The sequence below is a fragment of the Triticum urartu genome, chromosome 2A, assembly GCF_056163025.1.
Source record: "Triticum urartu cultivar PI428250 chromosome 2A, HENAU_Tu73, whole genome shotgun sequence".
Taxonomy (NCBI): domain Eukaryota; kingdom Viridiplantae; phylum Streptophyta; class Magnoliopsida; order Poales; family Poaceae; genus Triticum; species Triticum urartu.
Genome location: NC_141874.1, coordinates 701,024,250 through 701,045,977, shown reverse-complemented (window position 1 = coordinate 701,045,977; position 21,728 = coordinate 701,024,250). Strand labels below are relative to the sequence as shown.

The 21,728-nt window shown below is 52.8% G+C and overlaps 1 pseudogene; it reads left to right on the top strand.

Annotated features, from left to right (window-relative positions):
• The window catches only part of LOC147986927 (uncharacterized), a 30,372-nt pseudogene that overhangs the window by 6,064 nt on the left and 2,580 nt on the right, over positions 1 to 21,728 (top strand).

Sequence of the window (21,728 nt, the reverse complement as noted above, 5' to 3'; positions counted from 1 at the left end):
GAGCTCGGTCTCTGCTATGCTTTTTCGCACCAAAACTCCCGTTTTCATGCATGCTCTTGACGAGTGACGACGTCTTGGCAATGTAACGCAACGATGAACCTGGATATGGAGTATCACCAGCTAGCTATTGGTATCTCCGCGATATTAATGTACACTCTTTTTAAAAAATAACATCTCCGAAAGATAATGCCTATAAATTCTGAGAATGGACCAAGTGGTATCTCATAGAGCCATAGTAAACGGTATGTCAACTTTTATTGGACAAACAACCCTAAAAGATCTAGAATAAATTAAAAAGAATACAAACACCTATACCTTCTTTTTTTTTGCAGGGGAAAACGAGTTTATATTACTGAATCAGAGTGTTACACTCGTTTTGGCATTTGCTTACAACAACATCAGGCCCTGAGCCGAGCCAAACTACTGTGCGTTGTGAGCATCTTCCCATGTTTGCCAAACAATGCAGAACATCATTAATTCGCCTATTGATAGTAACAATCTTAGTTTCCCTTTCCTGGAGTAACATTTTAATCTCGCCGACCATGGAAGCTGCAGGTGGACGATTGACACCAGCCTCCTGAATGTATATGACAGATACAAGCACCTATACCAGCTTAAAACATGATGAGTTGATTCCATCGTGAGGATCTAACTGTTTGAAATACACTCAATTTGCGAGACCTTTTTCTATTTGTTCTTTGTTGCGTCTGCAATACCAACGCGCTCGAGGAGTAAAACCGTACCCAGCGCACACGGCATCTTCGCCGATGTTGCCTCTGGTGTTAACTCGCAACCTCAGGTGCCAGCCTAACAACACCCCGCAACCTCCGCCTCCTCCTGCCCCAATTCGATCTGCCTACCGGTTGCCACCGCTGCGAGTCTTGACACATAGCTCCGCCGTTCTCACCTCGACCGCGTGCCTTTAAAAACCGTCATAGTTGCTTCGTTTGTTACAAAATGAAGCTAGTGGATGACGGAGATGACGTAGAGCACCCGCCGAGGAGCATCGTGGCAGCGTGATCGAGGCAAGAGAGGTGATCTTTGTAAGCAACCGGCGAACTTTGTCGTCGGTCGGGGAGTTTGATTTGAGGCCCGTCGTCTACTACCGATCGTGTACCGCCCCGCCGTCAACTGTCGTTCATCTATCGCCCCGCCCACCATCCACCCTGAGCTTTATATTCGGCTCACCGCCGTCGGCCGGTGCTCTCACCTTCTCCAACCACAAGGTGGTTAACAAATTGATTGTTGAGCATCGAGAACGGAGAAGTTCATACCCAGCTCCAAAATGAACTTTTTGAGAATTCAGTGGCTACTCCATAGCACTAGTTGATTTACTTTTGAAAAAATCAGCAGTTGATTGTTGTCCTTCTATCTCTTTAATTCATTTGGACCATGTCATGTGTTTGAATTTGAATAATTTGGTTTATGAACTTTGAATTTTTAATATTCGTGAATTATGTGAACTGCGATTATTAAGTTTGGATATAATATGTAGTGCGTATACAAAAACATAGAAGAATTCGAGAAGGAATTTTAGGGAGTTAAGTTTTAGTGGATCGGCTAGGAACTGCTTTTTTTAGCGGGTCAAATATAAGGAGTTAACATATAAGGGGACGTTAGTCACTAATACGCAAAACTTGCGTATCTTTTCACTGATAGAAGGGATTAGGATGAGTACAAGAATAATAGGGCACATGGCACAAAACGCAAGGCAGCGTGAACAGTTCCGAGAGCAGAGGAACAAGTAGTGCTCAGCCTGGCCAGAGGATAAAACACAGCTAAACCCACAAAGCCCCGAACAAGAGAGGCAGGCCTAACCAGCGAGATGTCCAACATCATCAAAATCAACCCCAAGGACGCCGTGAGCGAGTAAGATAGCACCTTCAAGAAGGAAAACACCGCCGTCCTCCGGTCTGCAGAATTAGACCAAGGGTTTCCCCTGAGCTCGAAGAGGGGCGCTGTCGGTGTCAGAACCGGCGGATCTCGAGTAGGGGGTCCCGAACTGTGCGTCTAGGCCGGATGGTAACAGAAGGCAGGGGACACGATGTTTTACCCAGGTTCGGGCCCTCTTGATGGAGGTAAAACCCTACGTCCTGCTTGATTAATATTGATGATATGGGTAGTACAAGAGTAGATCTACCATGAGATCAGAGAGGCTAAACCCTAGAAGTTAGCCTATGGTATGGTTGTATGTTATGGTTGTTGTCCTACGGACTAAATCCCTTCGGTTTATATAGACACCGGAGAGGGTTAGGGTTACACAAGGTCGGTTACAAAGGAGGAGATATCCATATCCGTATTGCCTAGCTTGCCTTCCACGCCAAGTAGAGTCCCATCCGGACACGAGATGAAGTCTTCAATCTTGTATCTTCATAGTCTAACAGTCCGGCCAATGGAGATAGTCCGGCTGTTCGGAGACCCCCTTATCCAGGACTCCCTCAGTAGCCCCTGAACCAGGCTTCAATGATGATGAGTCCGGCGCGCAGTATTGTCTTCGGCATTGCAAGGCGGGTTCCTTCTCCGAATACATCACAGAAGAATTTGAATACGAGGATAGTGTCCGACCCTGCAAAATAAGTTCCACATTTCACCGTAGAGAGAATAATATTTTCGCAGATCTAATTTGCTGGCTTGTTTTTGCAGCATGACGTTATGTCATGGCCCGGTGATTATTCGAACCATTTCCTTTAACCAGCCCCGCACATAACGCGAGGCAGTTTTTCGACACGTCTTGTCAAAGCAGAGATCGTGTCCCCTTATTACGGGATTCTCATCAATACGGGCGTGGGTAACCCAACCGCGCCATCAATTGCGGCGCTTGGGGGATAAGAGAGTTTTACCAGGCAAGTGGGGACGCTTAGTTTGGTCCGCCCATATAAAGGGATAAGGATTCACCTTTCTATCCACGCCTTCTTCCTCCTTTGCTCATCCGTTTTCGCACACTCGAGCTCTAGCGCCCAAGCCCACACTTCCACCTCAACCTTCTCCAACCATGTCCGGAGCGGGAGGCAAGTGGATGGTCTCCTCCGTCACGGAGGGAGACATCAAGAAACTGAGGAGAGCCGGATATCTGCCTGACGACATCGCGCACCGGCTCCCAGATGAGGGGCAGCTCATCCCCACCCCCAGGTGATGAAGACATGTACCTAGGGTAGGGACACGGACCTGACCGAAGAGTCCTACCCTAGGACACCCCTGGGAGAAATCACCTTTCAATCGACTTGAAGGCATCCCACTCGACAGGTTCAAAACACTCGACCAAGAAGCTACCACTCGACCATGAAGCTATTCACTCGACTGCCCGAAGATCTACAGTCACTCTGTAGGCAAACGGTCAGCTGTTAAGTAGTCTTCAGGGTCATTACCGCACTTTATTAGAGGCGTTACCAGTAACGCCCCATCTTAAATGTACTTTAAACCCTGCATTACTGAGGGCAGGAGGGGGTCGGCGAACTCTATATAAGCCTCCCCCCTCCTCAGTAGGAAGGGTTCGCACCCCTGTAACCTATACACGCATAATCCAGTCGACCGCCTCCGGGCTCCGAGACGTAGGGCTGTTACTTCCTCCGAGAAGGGCCTGAACTCGTAAACCTCGCGTGTAACAACTTCCCCATAGCTAGGATCTCGCCTCTCCATACTCACCCCCCTACATCACTGTCAGAGTTAGAACCACGACAGTTGGCGCCCACCGTGGGGCAAGAATCTTAGCGCTTAGTTGGAGAAGTTGTGATTTTTCTCGATCCCTTTGATCATGTTTTCTTGCGGAGTTTTGGTGGAGGACCGCGAGATCCGTCTTGGCGCGTTCACCTTCATCATCGACGACTCTGCCTGGCTTCAGGAGGCGCCGCTCGACATCGACGCGCTCCCCGCCCGCGGTGCGACACATTTCCGCGCATGCGTTCGCGGCGTCCTCCTGCGGCAACCGTCGACCCAATATGGGTCGGCCCCCGTATCGTCTCCCCGCCCTGTCTCCCACCAGCGCAAGCGCTCCGGTCGGTCGAGACTTCAGCGGTGGGTGAGGCACGTCGTGGCCCGCCAATCGGCAGCCCCGCAAGTCACGGCCATCGAGCCCGTTGAATCCCTCTACGGCCTGTTCGATCTGTCGACTGGCTCCGTGGAGACCGCATCCGAGTGCGACAGCAGCGATCCAGCGGCTGAGGTACTGGCGGTCGATGGAACACACAGTCCCCCCGGTTTCCCTCGCACTGACGGAGGCGCGGGTGGGGGCGATCCGTCGCATCCCCACGACGAATATCTCCCCGAACCTCTCACGTCATTGCAGCGAGAGGAGCCTCGCCGCCGGAACATGGACGCGCTCCGCACTCCTATCGTCGGAGAGACCCCCGAGGCCCGGGCCTTGAAAGACGCGCATTTGGCCAACTTGGCCGAGCGCACTCGACTGGAGAATCTCCAGCGAGCACTCGACGAGCAAGCGCGTCAGCGGGCTCCCGAGTCTAGTCGACGCCAGCTCTTCCCGCCGACGCAGGTATATCAAACCCCAGTTCAGAATCTTGCCGCCGCGGCCCGTATAGCAGAATCGATTCAGCCCTCCCAGTCGGAGGCTGGCAGGGGCTTGTTACAGATCAGAGCATTGCTCCGGGCGGCGGGAGACCAGAATTCCGCTGTCTCTCAGTCGCGGAATAGGATCCACAGTCGGTCTGTCGCAACAGATACAGTCGAATCAGCTCACAGCCCGAGATCGCCCCCGAGGCGCGAGGGACGTGGTGGCCAGTATGATCAGTACAGGAGGAATGAGCAGTATGATCACCGATTCGACCGTGATGATCGACGTCGAGTGCCAACCCCTCCCCCGAGGAGTGGGTCATATGCGCCTCGACGGCAAGATGACAGACGCCCTCATAGCGTTGGGCAGAGGATTCCAGTCGACCCCAGAGACCCAGGCTTTGATGCGAGATCCATCCTCGTTCAAGGTTTGGTTAACAGGAACAGAGCTCATCGAGAAGGCCACAACAGAGATGCTCCTGCCAGCAGCAGAGTACGCGCTTCAGGGCCAGAGTGTTTCAGTCGAGCCATCAGAGCCGCAGTGATACCTCCCAATTTCAGGTTGGCGACTGGAATCGGCAAGTTCACCGGTGAATCTAAGCCTGACACCTGGCTCGAAGATTACCGAGTGGCTGTACAGATTGGCGGTGGCAATGACGAGGTGGCCATGAAGCATTTGCCTCTCATGTTAGAGGGCTCGGCCAGAGCATGGCTAAATCAGTTGGCACCCAGCAGCATTTACACTTGGGAGGACCTCTCCCGAGTGTTTATCACAACCTTTGAAGGAACATGCAAGCGACCCGCAGGCCTAACCGAGCTGCGGTCTTGCGTGCAGAAGCCGAATGAAACTCTGAGGGAATACATCCAGAGGTGGATCACACTGCATCACTCGGTTGAGAACGTGCCGGACCATCAAGCGGTTTGTGCCTTCAAGGAAGGTGTTAAATACAGAGAGTTGAATCTGAAGTTCGGTCGAACTGGAGAGATGTCTCTGAATCGGATGATGGAGATTGCCACCAAGTATGCTAACGAAGAAGACGAAGATCGACTCCGGAGTGGCAAGCAGAAAGCAGTCGCCCAGGAAACTGGAGGCAATTCCAGTCGGAAGCAGAAGCGGAAGGCCGAGCCAGCCGCTCCTGGGGAGGCCCTGGCCGTAGCCCAGGGAAGCTTCAAGGGAAAACCCAAGGGCACCTGGAAGCCCAAAAAAGTCAAGGATCAAGATGGAAACGATGTTTTGGATCTGCCATGTCACATCCACACCAAGAAGGATGAAGAGGGTAATTTCATTTACCCAAAGCATACCACTCGACAGTGCCGGCTCCTGATCCAGCAGTTCCAAGGAAAACAGTCCAAGGACAAGGAAAAAGAGTCGGACAGAATCGAGGATAAGGAAGACAGTGACGATGGATACCCCCAAGTCAATTCCACCCTGATGATTTTTGCCGATGTCGAAAGCAAAAGTCGACTGAAAGTCATCAACCGAGAGGTGAACATGGTTGCCCCGGCAACACCCAGTTACCTGAAGTGGTCCCAGACTGCCATCACATTCGACCAGTCTGATCACCCGACGCACATTGCCACCCCTAGGAGGCAAGCTTTGGTGGTCGACCCAATTGTTGAAGGCACTCGACTGACTAAAGTCCTGATGGATGGAGGTAGTGGCCTGAACATACTGTATGCTGAAACATTGAAAGGAATGGGCATTCCGATGTCCAGACTCAGCACCAGTAACATGAGTTTCCATGGAGTCATTCCTGGGAAGAAAGCTCAATCACTCGGCCAGATCGCTCTTGATGTGGTTTTCGGTGATTCAAAGAATTACCGCAAGGAAAAATTGGCATTCAAGGTCGTGGACTTCCAAAGTGCTTACCACGCCATTTTGGGCAGACCAGCTTACGCACGCTTCATGGCCCGGCCATGTTACGTGTACCTCAAACTGAAGATGCCTGGCCCCAAAGGTGTGATCACTATCACAGGCAATCGGAAGAAGGCAGAAGAGTGCTTTCAGAAGGGCTCAAAGATTGCAGATGCTCAGATGGCAGTGGTCGAGCTGCAAGAGTACCAAAAGACTGCCGACCCAAGCGAGTTGCTACGAGCCAAGAAGCCTGCTTCAGAATCAGCTTTTCAGTCGTCCGGTGAAACAAAAACAGTCAACGTTCACCCGACCGACCCCGATGCTGCCCCGACTCACATCTCAACGACGCTTGACTCCAAATAGGAGGAAGCGCTCATCCAGCTCCTCCGTGAGAACTGGGACATCTTCGCATGGAAACCCTCCGACATGCCTGGAGTTCCCAGGGGGCTGGCTGAGCACCGTCTACGGGTCGACCCAAAATTCAAGCCTGTGAAGGAACATCTTCGGCGGTCCGCCGTCCATAAGAAGCAAGCCATTGGCGAGGAGGTGGCTCGGCTCTTAGCAGCAGAGTTCATCCGAGAAATTTACCACTCCGAGTGGCTCGCCAATGTCGTCATGGTCCCCAAGAAGGACAAGTCACTTTGCATGTGCATTGATTTCAAACATATCAATCGGGCCTGCCCGAAAGATCATTTTCCTCTCCCTCGCATCGACCAAATAGTCGACTCGACTGCGGGGTGCGAGAGATTGTCTTTTTTAGATGCTTATTCCGGATACCATCAGATCCGTCTGTATGGACCCGACGAAATCAAAACAGCTTTCATCACCCCATTCGGATGCTTCTGTTATGTCACTATGCCGTTCGGCCTCAAAAACGCCGGAGCCATGTTCATGAGAATGATTCAGAAGTGTTTACTCACTCAAATCAGTCGGAATGTGGAGGCATACATGGATGATATTGTGGTCAAGTCACGCAAAGGTTCCGACCTGCGAGCTGACCTTGCCGAAACTTTTGCCAACCTCAGGAGGTATGATATCAAGCTCAATCCATCAAAATGCACATTCGGAGTTCCAGGCGGAAATTTACTCGGTTTTCTCGTTTCCGAACGAGGGATCGACGCCAATCCTGAGAAAATTGGCACCATACTCCGGATGAAGCGTCCTGTGCGCGTGCACGATGTCCAAAAGCTTACAGGTTGCTTGGCCGCTTTGAGTCGATTCATTTCTCGCCTCGGTGAAAAGGCATTGCCTCTCTACCGACTGATGAAGAAGTCTGACAAGTTCGAGTGGACTCCAGAAGCTGACGCAGCGTTTGCAGAACTCAAAGCTCTGCTCTCCACCCAGCCGGTGCTTGCTGCCCCAATCAGCAAAGAGCCTCTGCTGCTGTACATTGCGGCCACAGGACAAGTTGTCAGTACAGTACTCACGGTCGAGCGGGAAGAAGAAGGAAAGGCCTTCAGAGTTCAGCGCCCAGTCTATTATCTGTCTGAAGTTTTGACTCCTTCAAAACAAAGATACCCTCACTACTAGAAGCTTGTATATGGGATTTACATGACCACGAAGAAGGTTGCACATTACTTCTCTGACCACTCTATTACAGTCGTCAGCGACGCCCCACTGTCAGAGATACTGCATAACAGAGATGCAACTGGTCGAGTGGCCAAGTGGGCGATTGAACTCCTTCCCTTAGATATCAGGTTTGAAGCAAAGAAGGCTATTAAGTCCCAAGCGATCGCAGATTTCGTCGCCGAGTGGATTGAACAGCAGCTTCCGACTCAAGTTCACTCGGAGCACTGGACCATGTTCTTCGATGGATCTAAGATGCTGAATGGTTCCGGTGCTGGGGTAGTTCTAGTCTCCCCCCCGAGGAGATAAGCTCAGATATGTTCTCCAGATTCACTTCGATTCCTCCAACAATGAAGCAGAGTATGAAGCACTTTTGTATGGGTTGCGCATGGCCATTTCACTCGGCGTCCGTCGCCTCATGGTCTATGGCGACTCAGATTTGGTGGTTAATCAGGTGATGAAGGAGTGGGACGTCAGAAGTCCAGCTATGACTGGTTACTGCAATGCAGTGAGAAAGCTAGAAAAGAAATTCAAGGGGTTAGAGCTTCATCACATCCCCCGACTGAAAAACCAAGCAGCTGATGACCTGGCAAAGATAGGCTCCAAGCGAGAAGCCATTCCCAGCAATGTGTTTTTGGAGCACATCCGCTCGCCGTCAGTCCAGGAAGATCCTTTCACAGAAGAAGCCCCACAACCGAAAAGTGCCACAGAGCCGACTGAAGTCGAAGTTCCTGTTGTGGTTGACCTGATCATGGAAGTCTTGGCCATCACTCCCGACTGGACGATACCATACATCGCGTATATCCTAAGGAAAGAACTCCCAGAGGACGAGGAAGAGGCTCGACAGATCGTCCGCCGATCTAAGGCCTTCACAGTTATAAAGGGGCAGTTGTACAGAGAAAGCGCGACTGGAATCGGTCAGAAGTGCATAACTCCGGAAGAAGGTCAGATGATTCTTGATGAGATCCATTCGGGGACCTGCGGTCACCATGCGTCCTCCCAGACCATTGTGGCCAAAGCATACCGAGCGGGATTTTACTGGCCAAGAGCGAATGAGATGGCAAAGGAGATAGTTGACAAGTGTGAGGGGTGTCAGTTCTACTCCAACATGTCCCACAAACCCGCATCAGCCCTGAAGACCATTCCACTCGTCTGGCCCTTCGCTGTCTGGGGACTGGATATGGTCGGCCCTCTGAGAACAGGCAGGAGCGGATTCACCCATGTGCTTGTGGCAATCGACAAGTTTACCAAGTGGATTGAAGATAAACCCATCAAGAACCTCGATGCTAGCACTGCTATTAGTTTCGTCAGAGGACTAACGTTCAGATATGGAGTCCCTCACAGCATCATCACTGATAATGGGTCAAACTTTGATTCAGACCAGTTCAGAGCCTTTTGCGCCTCTCAAGGCACTCGTGTCGACTATGCGTCAGTCGCCCACCCCCAGTCGAATGGACAAGCTGAAAGGGCAAATGGTCTGATCCTCAAAGGACTAAAGCCTCGGCTAAAGCGTGATCTCAAGCACGCAGCAGGTGCCTGGGTCGACGAGCTTCCGTCAGTTTTGTGGGGATTAAGGACCACCCCTAACCGGTCGACTGGAAGAACCCCATTCTTTCTTGTTTATGGAGCCGAAGCCGTTCTGCCAAGTGATCTCCTTCACAACGCTCCCCGAGTCGAGCTTTACACCGAAGACGAAGCAGAACAGGCTCGGCAAGATGCAGTAGACCTCCTGGAAGAAGAAAGGGAGATGGCCATGATCAGATCGACCATTTATCAGCAAGACTTGCGTCGGTTCCATGCCCGACATGTGAAGAGTCGAGCCTTCCAAGAAGGAGATTTGGTCCTCCGAGTGGATCAACAGAAACCACACAAGCTTGCTCCCACTTGGGAAGGTCCCTTCATCATCACCAGAGTCCTCCACAATGGAGCGTATCACCTCTTCAATGTTGATCGCTAGATCGACGAGCCTCGAGCTTGGAATGCAGAACTACTCCGCCCCTTTTACACTTAAGTTCCTTCCCATAAAGATGTAATAAGAGAAACTTCTACAGTTCATTTTTATCAAGGTCAAGAGTGTTCCAATGATTGTTGTCACTCCTGTTTACATACGAGAACCCCCAGTGGGTGACTTAGCCGCGAACCCGTTTCGCCTAAGTTCAAAAAAAAATCCTACCGAGTGGAGAGCAAACCTCCCACTCGGGGGCTTAGCTGCAGTTCAGCACTCGCCTAAGCTCTCCTACGAAGAGACTTAGCTGCGGTCAGCACTCGCCTAAGTTTAAAAAATCTTACCGAGTGGAGAGCAAACCTCCCACTCGGAGGCTTAGCTGCAGTCCAGCACTCGCCTAAGTCCTCTTACGCAGAGACTTAGCTGCAGTCAGCACTCGCCTAAGTTTAAAAAATCCTACCGAGTGGAGAGCAAACCTCCCACTCGGGGGCTTAGCTGCAGTTCAGCACTCGCCTAAGCTCTCCTACGAAGAGACTTAGCTGCGGTCAGCACTCGCCTAAGTTTAAAAAATCCTACTGAGTGGAGAGCAAACCTCCCACTCGGGGGCTTAGCTGCAGTTCAGCACTCGCCTAAGCTCTCCTACGAAGAGACTTAGCTGCGGTCAGCACTCGCCTAAGTTTAAAAAATCCTACCGAGTGGAGAGCAAACCTCCCACTCGGGGGCTTAGCTGCAGTTCAGCACTCGCCTAAGCTCTCCTACGAAGAGACTTAGCTGCGGTCAGCACTCGCCTAAGTTTAAAAAATCCTACCGAGTGGAGAGCAAACCTCCCACTCGGGGGCTTAGCTGCAGTTCAGCACTCGCCTAAGCTCTCCTACGAAGAGACTTAGCTACGGTCAGCACTTGCCTAAGTTTAAAAAATCCTACCGAGTGGAGAGCAAACCTCCCACTCGGGGGCTTAGCTGCAGTCCAGCACTCGCCTAAGTTTAAAAAATCCTACCGAGTGGAGAGCAAACCTCCCACTCGGGGGCTTAGCTGCAGTTCAGCACTCGCCTAAGCTCTCCTACGAAGAGACTTAGCTGCGGTCAGCACTCGCCTAAGTTTAAAAAATCCTACCGAGTGGAGAGCAAACCTCCCACTCGGGGGCTTAGCTGCAGTCCAGCACTCGCCTAAGTTTAAAAAATCCTACCGAGTGGAGAGCAAACCTCCCACTCGGGGGCTTAGCTGCAGTTCAGCACTCGCCTAAGCTCTCCTACGAAGAGACTTAGCTGCGGTCAGCACTCGCCTAAGTTTAAAAAATCCTACCGAGTGGAGAGCAAACCTCCCACTCGGGGGCTTAGCTGCAGTCCAGCACTCACCTAAGCTCTCCTACGAAGAGACTTAGCTGCGGTCAGCACTCGCCTAAGTTTAAAAAATCCTACCGAGTGGAGAGCAAACCTCCCACTCGGGGGCTTAGCTGCAGTCCAGCACTCGCCTAAGCTCTCCTACGAAGAGACTTAGCTGCGGTCAGCACTCGCCTAAGTTTAAAAATCCTACCGAGTGAAGAGCAAACCTCCCACTCGACGGGTCATCCACAAAGAGATTCAACGACAAATCAAGTTCAAATAAAGCCTAAAAGATCCGAGAGACCTCAGATCAAAGTACTCGAGCCCACAGCTCGGCAGAGTTAAACTGTTACACTTCCACTCGGCATTCCGAGGCGAATTTAAGGCAGAGTTCAACGGATTACAAAATACACTCGGCATCCCGAGGCAAGTTTTTTCATTCCTCAGGAGGAGGAGGACTAGTAGGGCGACGAACTCATCCAAGTCGATCCCATCTGCGATACGGGTAGCAGCAGCAATGAATGTCTCCATGAAGTCCTGGAAGTTGTGCTTCCTCGTGTTGGCGACTTGGATGGTGGCCAGCTTCTCCTCCCGCACCTCCTTACAATGGACGCGGACCAGGGACAGAGCCACGTCAGCGCCACACCAAGCTGAAGACTTCTTCCACTCCTGCACTTGGTCAGAGATCCCATTGAGTCGAGTCATCAGAGACTCGAGATCGTTTTGGGGCATAGATTCTGGCCAAAGTGTCGAGTCGATCCGCGTCATGGCAACCTTCAGTCGAGCTAAGTAATCCACGATGCCGTCAACACGAGACTCCAGATGGAGCACGTTCATTGCGGCCTCGTCCTTCACAAGAGAGTTAACAGGGTCTAAGCTCGGCTCTACTCCACTGGTCTCCTCTTCAAAATTCTGGCAAAGCTCTGCATACAAGATTCAAGGATAAGACAATTTTCACAGAATGAGTCGACTCAAAAACCAGTCGGAACTGAATGCGCACCTTCAAGCTTAAGGTACAACTTCTTGGCGAGGCTCCCCAAGTAGCTCTCTAGGTCGTTTCTCCCGCGAGCGAGGCCTTCCAGCTTCTCGCTCAGGGTGAGGTGCTCCTTCTTCCAACGCGAACATTCCCTGTTGGCTTCCTTCAGAGCGGTCTTCAACTTGGTGTTCTCCCCTTCCAATTGGTCGACCGAAGCCAGCTTCTGCGCAGCCAGAGCGGTCTTGTCATCAGCCTCCTTACGGGCGGCAGCCAAGTCCTGATCCTTCTTCGCCAGAGCTTCTTTCAGTTTTTCTGCAAAAATGACGATTGAGTCGGAGAAAGCGAAAAGATACTCAAGCCTAAAAACTAACCAGTCGACAAAGGTGTCTTACCTGCGGTGCCGTCTCTGACATTCTGCAGCTCTGTCCTGGCCAGCTCCAGATCAAGGTTCATTTGAATTTTCTGCTTCTCCAAGTCAGCCAAACGGGTTCCAGGATCACAAGATTTCTGAAGACAAAGAGGAGGAGTTACAATTTCGGTAAAAAGGAAAAAGCAACAAAGGCAGTAAATACTAAGACTACGGTCGACTGCCAGCAGTCCACCATAGTCTCGGGGACTACACCCAGTGGGTGCACTTAGCGTGCCCCCACAGGTTCCTATCTCACTAGACCGATCCCCGAAGTCGAGTCCAAGACAAGCTGCTTCCGAGCAGTTAAGAGACAATAACAGAGTTTCTAAGACTACAGCCGAAGCAAAACATTCGACAGTAGTCTCGGGGACTACACCCAGTGGGTGCACTTAGCGTGCCCCCACAGCAAAAAAAAGAAAGAGAAGAAAGAGAGAAAAGACGTCGACTGCTCGCAGTCGACGAGGTTCCATTCGACACGACCCGATCAGACAGAGCGGAGAAACTCAACTACGACTCAATTTAAAAAGACTACAGTCGACTGCCAGCAGTCGACCGTAGTCTCGGGGACTACACCCAGTGGGTGCACTTAGCGTGCCCCCACTCGTCCAAGAATTGGCAAAAACACCCACTGGGTGTGCAAACTTAAAGATCTTCGGAAAAGAGATTCTTCAAAGGACATATCAAAACAGACCAAGTGTTGAAGTCGACTGACCTGGACATTGCTCTGAAGAGCCGAGCTTGCGTCATAAGCTGCCTGACAAGCCTCCCGAGCCACTCTCACCTGTTCCATCATGACTCCAGCCTGGCATACAGCCTCCTTCGCAGCAGCCGCTTGGTCCTCAGGGACGGGGTACGCAGCAAAAAGCGAAGACGGATCTGCAGTCGACGCTGAAGGCTGCACACTCGTCAAAGGAACAGCGAAAGTCACGGAAGCCCGAGTGGGTTCGCCATCATCCCGAACTGCAGCCTTTGGCGCGGGAGTAGATTGCGGAGCCTTGCCAGCCAACACCTTCTTCTTCCTCTTCACCCTCAGTGGTGTGTTGTCGTCGTCATCCGGGAGGTCGATGACATGGGGAGGAGCTGCAAGGAAAACATTCAATCGACCAACGCTTCAGTCGACTCGTAAGCAGGACGGCAGTGATCGTACCAGGGTTGGAGGTGACAGCGTCCTCCATCTCTTGGTCATCGTTCCTGGCGGAGACCTCAGAAGTTGCACCACTGCAAATCTCGAAAGTTAGTCAGTTGGCCCAGCGAATCGACCAAGGATCCGTCCACGGTCGACAAAGGAAAGCAAGTATTGTTGTTACCCCGAAATGGTGGGAACAGCTATCTTCATTTTGGGCAAGGCCTTGGGCGGCTTAGATGGCGCCGTTCGTGGGTGCTTGGGAGCCTTCCCGGTCGGCGGAGGTGAAGAAGTCCGAGGGCGTTTCGACGACTGCCCAACAGGAGCGGCCGCCTTGCCACGTTCCTGCGCTGGATCGTGGGCGAGCTTGGACCGTCCCTCCGGGCGGGAGGGTTCAGCCTCCTCCTCCTCCTCGCTGGAGAAGATGTCGTCGCCCTCCTCCCCCTCTCCATCGGACTCCCACTCGACCTGGTCGTCCCCGCTCTCGCCTCCGCTCCCCTCACCTTCCTCGGTCGACCCCTGTGCCCCGCTGGGCGTCGAGTACATCTCAGTGGTATCCTGGAGGACAACGGACAGGACGAAAGTCAGTCGACTTATACAAAGAAGACTAATACAGAAGGCCGGATATCCGACACAAAGACATACCTGATCCACTTCATATGAGTTGTCGAGTGGAATCACCCTCCTGGCTCCTCGGGGGTTGTCTTTGTTCCCCGTGATACTTGACAGCCACCCCGCCAGCATCTCATCGGTGACCTCCTCCGGGTGGATCCGAGTGGTGTCGTCAAGGCCAGAATACAGCCACATTGGGTGGTCTCGCGCCTGGAGCGGTTGAATGCGCCTCTGGAGGAAGACCTCTAACAGGTCCATCCCAGTCACCCCCTCACGGACAAGCTCAACCACTCGACCCGCCAACACCTTGACCTGGGCCTTTTCCTCCGGCGTGACTTTCAGAGAGACAGGCTTCTCGGCTCGGTCGAGGGAAAAAGGAGGAAGACCAGTCGACTGTCCGAGGGTCACCTGGTCCTGGCAGTAGAACCAGGTCGACTGCCAGCCGCGGACCGATTCCGGGAAGGTGATAGAGGGAAAACAGCTCTTCCCCCTCGTATGGATCGCCAGGCCCCCGCATAGCTGGATCACTTGCATCTTTTCATCACTCGACTTGGCCTTTTTTACCGACTGGGAGCGGCAAGTGAAAATATGCTTGAAAAGCCCCCAATGCGGACGGCAACCCAGGAAGGCCTCGCACATAGAAATGAACGCGGCAAGGTAGACTATGGAGTTGGGGGTAAAGTGATGGAGCTGTGCTCCGAAGAAATTCAAGAAACTCCGGAAGAAAGGATGGGGCGGCAAAGAAAACCCTCGGTCGATGTGGGTGGCTAGGAGCACGCACTCACCGTCACGGGGTTGAGCTTCGATCTCCCCCTCCGGAAGACGCGCAGCTTCGTGGGGAATAGCTCCCCCCTCGACCATGTCGTCAAGATTGTCTTGCCGGAGCACCGAGGGCATCCAGTCGCCCTGGATCCAACCTTTGGGCAGAGCGGTCCTGGAGGAGGATCCACCCCGAGCGGATCTCTTCCCTTTCCCCGCCGCCGCCGCCTTCTTCGCGCGCTCCAAAGCGGTGGTCTTGCCCTTCACCATCGTCACCGGGGAGATCTCGCACGGGCTCGCAGCGCTAGGGTGAGAGCAGAGGTAGCAGAGAGACTGGCAAAGGGAGAGAGGAAGAAGGAAGGAGAAGAGAGCGTGCGGCTTGGAAACCCCGAGCCGGCAACTTATAAGGGGCCGCTCCCGAGTGGCTGACCGGTAGGCCCGGGCCATCCAGTCAAATCCCGCAACAGACGCGCGCGCAGTACGTGGCGAAAAAGGCGATGCGGAGATCGAGGAACTTCCGCTTTATCGCTTCCGATTACTGCGGCTGCTCCCATCCCGCGCGCTTCCGATTACAGTCAAATCCCGTGAGATCCGCGGGCCGCAGAACCACTTGCCAAAAACAGAAGACCCCGATTGCGACGGCACTCGGTATGGCACAAACAAAGAAATTCACTCGACGGGAGGCCTAGAATGGATCAAGGCGACTGAAAAAAGTTGGCAATGTCATCCGTGACGATTGTCCCGAAACGAGGCGCTCCCATAGCCCGAAGAACCAGTCGGAAAGATCTCCAACTCTTTCCCCACTCTAACCTCGATCCATTCGGGGGCTAATGATGAAGACATGTACCTAGGGTAGGGACACGGACCTGACCGAAGAGTCCTACCCTAGGACACCCCTGGGAGAAATCACCTTTCAATCGACTTGAAGGCATCCCACTCGACAGGTTCAAAACACTCGACCAAGAAGCTACCACTCGACCATGAAGCTATTCACTCGACTGCCCGAAGATCTACAGTCACTCCGTAGGCAAACGGTCAGCTGTTAAGTAGTCTTCAGGGTCATTACCGCACTTTATTAGAGGCGTTACCAGTAACGCCCCATCTTAAATGTACTTTAAACCCTGCATTACTGAGGGCAGGAGGGGGTCGGCGAACTCTATATAAGTCTCCCCCTCCTCAGTAGGAAGGGTTCGCACCCCTGTAACCTATACACGCATAATCTAGTCGACCGCCTCCGGGCTCCGAGACGTAGGGCTGTTACTTCCTCCGAGAAGGGCCTGAACTCGTAAACCTCGCGTGTAACAACTTCCCCATAGCTAGGATCTCGCCTCTCCATACTCACCCCCCTACATCACTGTCAGAGTTAGAACCACGACACCAGGCCCCATGAGAGGGTAGTATTCCTCACCCATTTCCTCCGCGGACTGGGATTCCCTCTCCATCCCTTCGTCCGGGAGCTCATGTTTTATTACGGCCTGGATTTCCACGATCTGGCCCCGAACTTCATCCTCAACATCTTGGCGTTTATCGTCGTGTGTGAGGCCTTCCTTCGCATCAAGCTCCACTTCGGCTTATGGCTGAAGACCTTCAATGTCAAGCCGAAGGTGGTGGGCGGCCGCCAGGCGGAGTGCGGAGGCGCCATGGTGGGCAAGATGCCCAACATAACATGGCTCGAGGGCTCCTTTGTGGAAACCATAAAGGGGTGGCAATTGGGGTGGTTCTATATCACCGAGCCGCGCGACCCTGCATGGGTAGCGGCCCCCGAGTTCCGATCTGGCATCCCCACGCGGCTCACCTCCTGGAAAGAGAAGGGCATGTCCTATGGTAATTCGAAAGAGCTGACCGGACTCCAAACATGTATTCAAAACATGGTGGACAAGAAGCTCAAGCTTGTCAACATAGTCCAAGTTATGCTCATCCGCCGGATACTCCCGTGCCAACAACGGGAGTTCAACTTGTGGGAGTTCAATCCGGCGCAGCACCGAACTCTGAACAGGCTCTTCGACACGACTCATGAAGACGTCTGGAGGGTGCTGTTCAAAAGTGCTGAGGTCCCCCCCCCCCCCTATTACGGAGGATCACGGATTCAGCACGAAGCGCCAAGCCAGTGCGGTAAGCTGCTCTACCTTTCACAGGATACTTATTTTTTCATATAGATTGACTCTATGCGGGATCTAAATTCCCGTACCTTTGACAGGACTGGCAGAAGATGGCCGGACAGATCGGCTGTCCGGCTCCTTTGCCCGAAGGCCCCGCAGACGCTCTTCTGGCGAAGATGTTGACTCCGGCCCCTTATAAGGTGCCGGAGAAGACCAAGAAGGCCAAGGGAACTCAAAAGAGTTCCCGACGCCAGGCGTCGTTGGACTCACCGTCCGATGACTCTGCGGCACACTCTTCCCCCGAAGACGAGGAAGAAGAAGAAGAAGATGCTCCCCCACCGACTGGGGGAGACAGAAAAAGGAAGACCGCCCCAACTGGGGGAGCGAAGGGTCCAAGAAGGGAAGGACTCTCCTTCCGGACAGCTCCACCGCCGCCGACGAAGGCAAAGACGAGTGGTTTCCCAGGGCCAAGCCTCCGGGGAGATCGTAAGTATTCGGATACCAAAGTAACCCATATGATTCCTTTGTCGCACTGCTTTCCCTAATGTCGAACACAATTATGCAGGCCACCCCGAGCCAGTATCGATATATCGTCGGACGGCTCCTTGGGCTTGTCGGACATGGATAGCGATCCAGTCCCGACCGCCACCTCCCCTCATCCTGCCGACGACGCCGAGATGTTGTCTCAAGTGGCACCGGATCGAGGGGAGACAGTCCCGGAGGCGCCTCAAGGCGACCTTCCGGACTCTGGGAGCCGAGGGGACGGGGCCTCCGAGAGCTCCGAGTTCGGCCCTCAGTCGAACACCACGCCGGACCCTCCAGCGGTTCCGGGCTCGGGCATGCGGCCTCCTTCTAAGAGGGGCAAGAAGCCTGTGCCGGTGACCTTTGCCCATCCAGAGGCGCCGGACAATCTGCTGGAAGCGCTTCACAGCGCTTCCATCGACGAGGAGCACCGCACTATCATGAGTGCGGTGATCCAGAAGGTTCAGTCCGCCAAGAGCGGATTGACTGAAGCCTGTGCCTTCTAACAGGCTTCGAGGTAAGTGTTTTAAAATGTAGTAGAAATATTACCGCATAGACAGTAGCCCCTGATGCTTTGTTCGGTGTTCACAAAGAAAAGCCGAACAAAGGATCAAATAATATCGCAGGAGTCTAATATAGGTGTGTCAATATGCGTATGCAGGCTTCGCTGCTGGCGTCTGTCGCACTGACTGCGGAGGTCGCCGTACTGAAGCAAGACCTCGAGGGGTCCAGGAAAGAGCTCGGCCTTGCCAAGAGGCAGCTCGAGGAGACAAGGGTAAGTAATACCCCGTCTATAGATATGTAAAAAAGGACGCCATTGCAAAATGATAGGATCATCGTATGTTTGTCAGGGGCCACGACCGAGGTGGCGACCCTGAAGCAAGCGCTAACCAAGGCCGAAGATACAGCGGCCAAGGAGCGCACCGAGCGAGAGAAGCACGAGGCTCGGGTGGGCGAGGTGCAGCAAGAGCTCCAGGCTCTCGTGCCAAAGCACGAGGCGTTGGAGCTTGACTCGAAGACGCGAGAGTCTGAGCTTGCCGCGGCCCTTGAGAGCGTAAAGAGTGCCAAGGCCGAGGCCCAGAAGGCCCTGCATGAAGAAGATAGCGGCGGGTAAGGCTTTCTATATGCAAAGCAAGCATGTAAAAGTAAATTACCGATTACTTACCCGGATCCGGAGCTCTTCAGGAGCATTCGCAGATTTGCCCCGCAGTGTGTCCGATGTCGCACAATTTTACCAGGCCAAGGACGGAATCTTGACGGAGAAGCTATTCTGGTCTCAGTATACTGAGGCCGAACATCCGGTGCCAATGAGCGACCAGCTGAAGCAGATGGTCGAGCTACATAAGGCGGCCGATCAGGCCATGAAGAGCTTTATAGTCCGGCTGTGGCCTGGCGACGCCCTTCCGAACAGCTTCTTTGGCCTGGTGAGGCGACTTGTGGATGCCTGCCCACGGATGGAGGTCGTCAAGCGATCTGTCTGCATTGAAGGTGCACGCCAGGCTTTCGCCCGTGTGAAATTGCAGTGGGTCAAGCTAGACGCCGTGAAGCTGATCAAGGAGGGGCCGCCGGAGGGCAAGGAGCACCGCCACCCTGAGATGTACTACGAGGGTGTTCTGCCGGGTGCCCGCCTTATCGTGGATGAGTGTTCAAAAGATGTAATATTTGAGTAAACTCGCTCGTTTTATCATGTATTTATGAAAACATGTTTCATATGTGCTATGCAACGCTTGTTTGAATTTAAAATATTACCTTCTATTTGGTTGTTTATCCAATCTGAGAGATGGCTAGTCCTCGGCTTTTGCCCCCATGCCACGAGTGCTGGGGTGTTCGGGATAAACCTGAGCACTCTTGTTCTCATATTTGGGTCCTTCGAGGGAGGTGCTCAGCACAACGAACAAGGCAACAGAACTAATAATGCTTTATCACTCTCACTTAGCCATAGAATTCTATAATTTTAAATTTCGGCGAAGCCCCTGGTATTCGGAAGGCCGAATTCGGGGCGCGATACATGCCTGTAAGCCGGACAGGGCCGGCCCCTCGCCCTAAGCGGCATAAGTCTTTAGGGACTCGAAAAACCTCGCCGAACAGCGACCAGTCTCTCGCCTTATCATGACAGTCAGTTTTAGCTTTCTCTACTGAGGTGCTAAGCCCGGCAGAATCGCAGTAGTTCTCCTAGCGCTATCTTAGCCGATAGAGCGGAACGTAAGGTACCAAAACATAGGAGCCGGGCAAACCCAACATTTGACCAAAGACATGATTCGGAGCTGATGCATATAATGCTATAAGTTCGGGGTGCCGCACTTGTGAAAGTGTTCGGACTTTTCACACCGCATTGTGGGGTACGTAAGCCCCTGGTGTATTCGCCGTACCAAAGTGTACGGTTGCAAGGCGTCATTAATGAACACACACACACACATATAACAAGAATGCAATAATAGTCGTAATGTCATGCATTGTTTATTAAAAAATTGCGTTAAAGGAGAGTGATACAGATAGTGCGATAAGCAAAGAGTAGGACTATGTCCCTTCCAAGGGCAAGCTGAGAATGATATTAAATTGAATATTTCACTCGTTACTGTAATCAACCTGGTAATTCCGTGGTATAACATAGTTGTCTGCCTCCTTGGTTGCTGCATCATGTGTTCGGCAACAGTGCTGCCGGAAAGTGTTTCCAGAGATTAAGGTCCTGAAAGAAAAAGGAAAATAACCAAACGAGAAGCCCCTAGTGTGGTTTAGGCCGCGTTTTGGGGCGTGCCGCAGTTGTGCCCCCCTCCCCACCTGTGCCCATGGTATTTTTAATGCGTAATTATGTACGCGCGGCACGAGTTTCGCCGCTGGGCTGGGATTGGGGTGGCCGCCGTATTGCTACGCAAGCTCAGATCACGCCAGGCAGTCTATTTGCCGATTGCCCCGAGCGCGCTTGAAGGTGTCCGGCCTTTTGAAGCGCCGAACTGGTTGATTGCCTTGAGAGGTTGCTTTGCGCTTCTGCTGCGAGGGCCGCGGTGTGCTCCTCTGTTCGGAGAGAGCGCTCTGTGTTTCCATTGACTGTAATAACTCCGCGAGGTCCTGGCATCTTGAGCTTGAGGTATGCATAATGCGGTACCGCATTGAATCTAGCGAATGCGGTTCGCCCGAGCAGCGCGTGATAACCACTGCGGAACGGGACTATATCGAAGATTAACTCTTCGCTTCGGAAATTATCCGGGGATCCAAAGACCACTTCCAGTATAACTGAGCCTGTGCAATGGGCCTCTACACCTGGAATGACACCCTTAAAGGTCGTTTTTGTGGGTGTGATCCTTGAGGGGTCTATACCCATTTTGCGCACCGTGTCCTGATAAAGCAGGTTCAGGCTGCTGCCGCCGTCCATAAGGACTCGAGTGAGGTGAAATTCGTCGATGATTGGGTCTAGGACCAGTGCGGCGAATCCGCCATGACGGATACTAGTGGGGTGGTCCCTGTGATCAAAGGTGATCGGACAGGAGGACCAAGGGTTGAACTTTGGGGCGACTGGCTCCAACGCATATACGTCCCTGAGCGCACGCTTCCGCTCCCTCTTGGGGATGTGGGTTGCGTATATCATGTTCACCGTCCGCACTTGCGGGGGAAACCTCGTATGTCCTCCAGTGTGCGGCTGCCGGGGCTCCTCCTCGTCATTGCTATGCGGCCCCTTGTCCTTATTTTCGACAGTTAACTTACCGGCCTGCTTGAACACCCAACAATCCCTGTATGTGTGATTGGCTGGCTTGTCTGGGGTGCTGTGTATTTGACATGAGCGATCGAGTATATGGTCCAAGCTGGACGGACCTGGCGTACTTTGTTTGAATGGCTTTTTCCGCTGACCGGGTTTAGAGCCTTTGAATCCGGCATTAACTGTCGTATCCTCAGTATTTTCGCTGTTAATGCGGCGCTTATGTTTGTTGCGATGTGACCTGCTATTGCCGTCCTTGGTATCTGAGGTACCATGGTTCTTTGATATGTTATTTCTTCGTCGTCCGCATCCCAATCCTGTTGGCCATAATCCGGCCAGGGCTCTC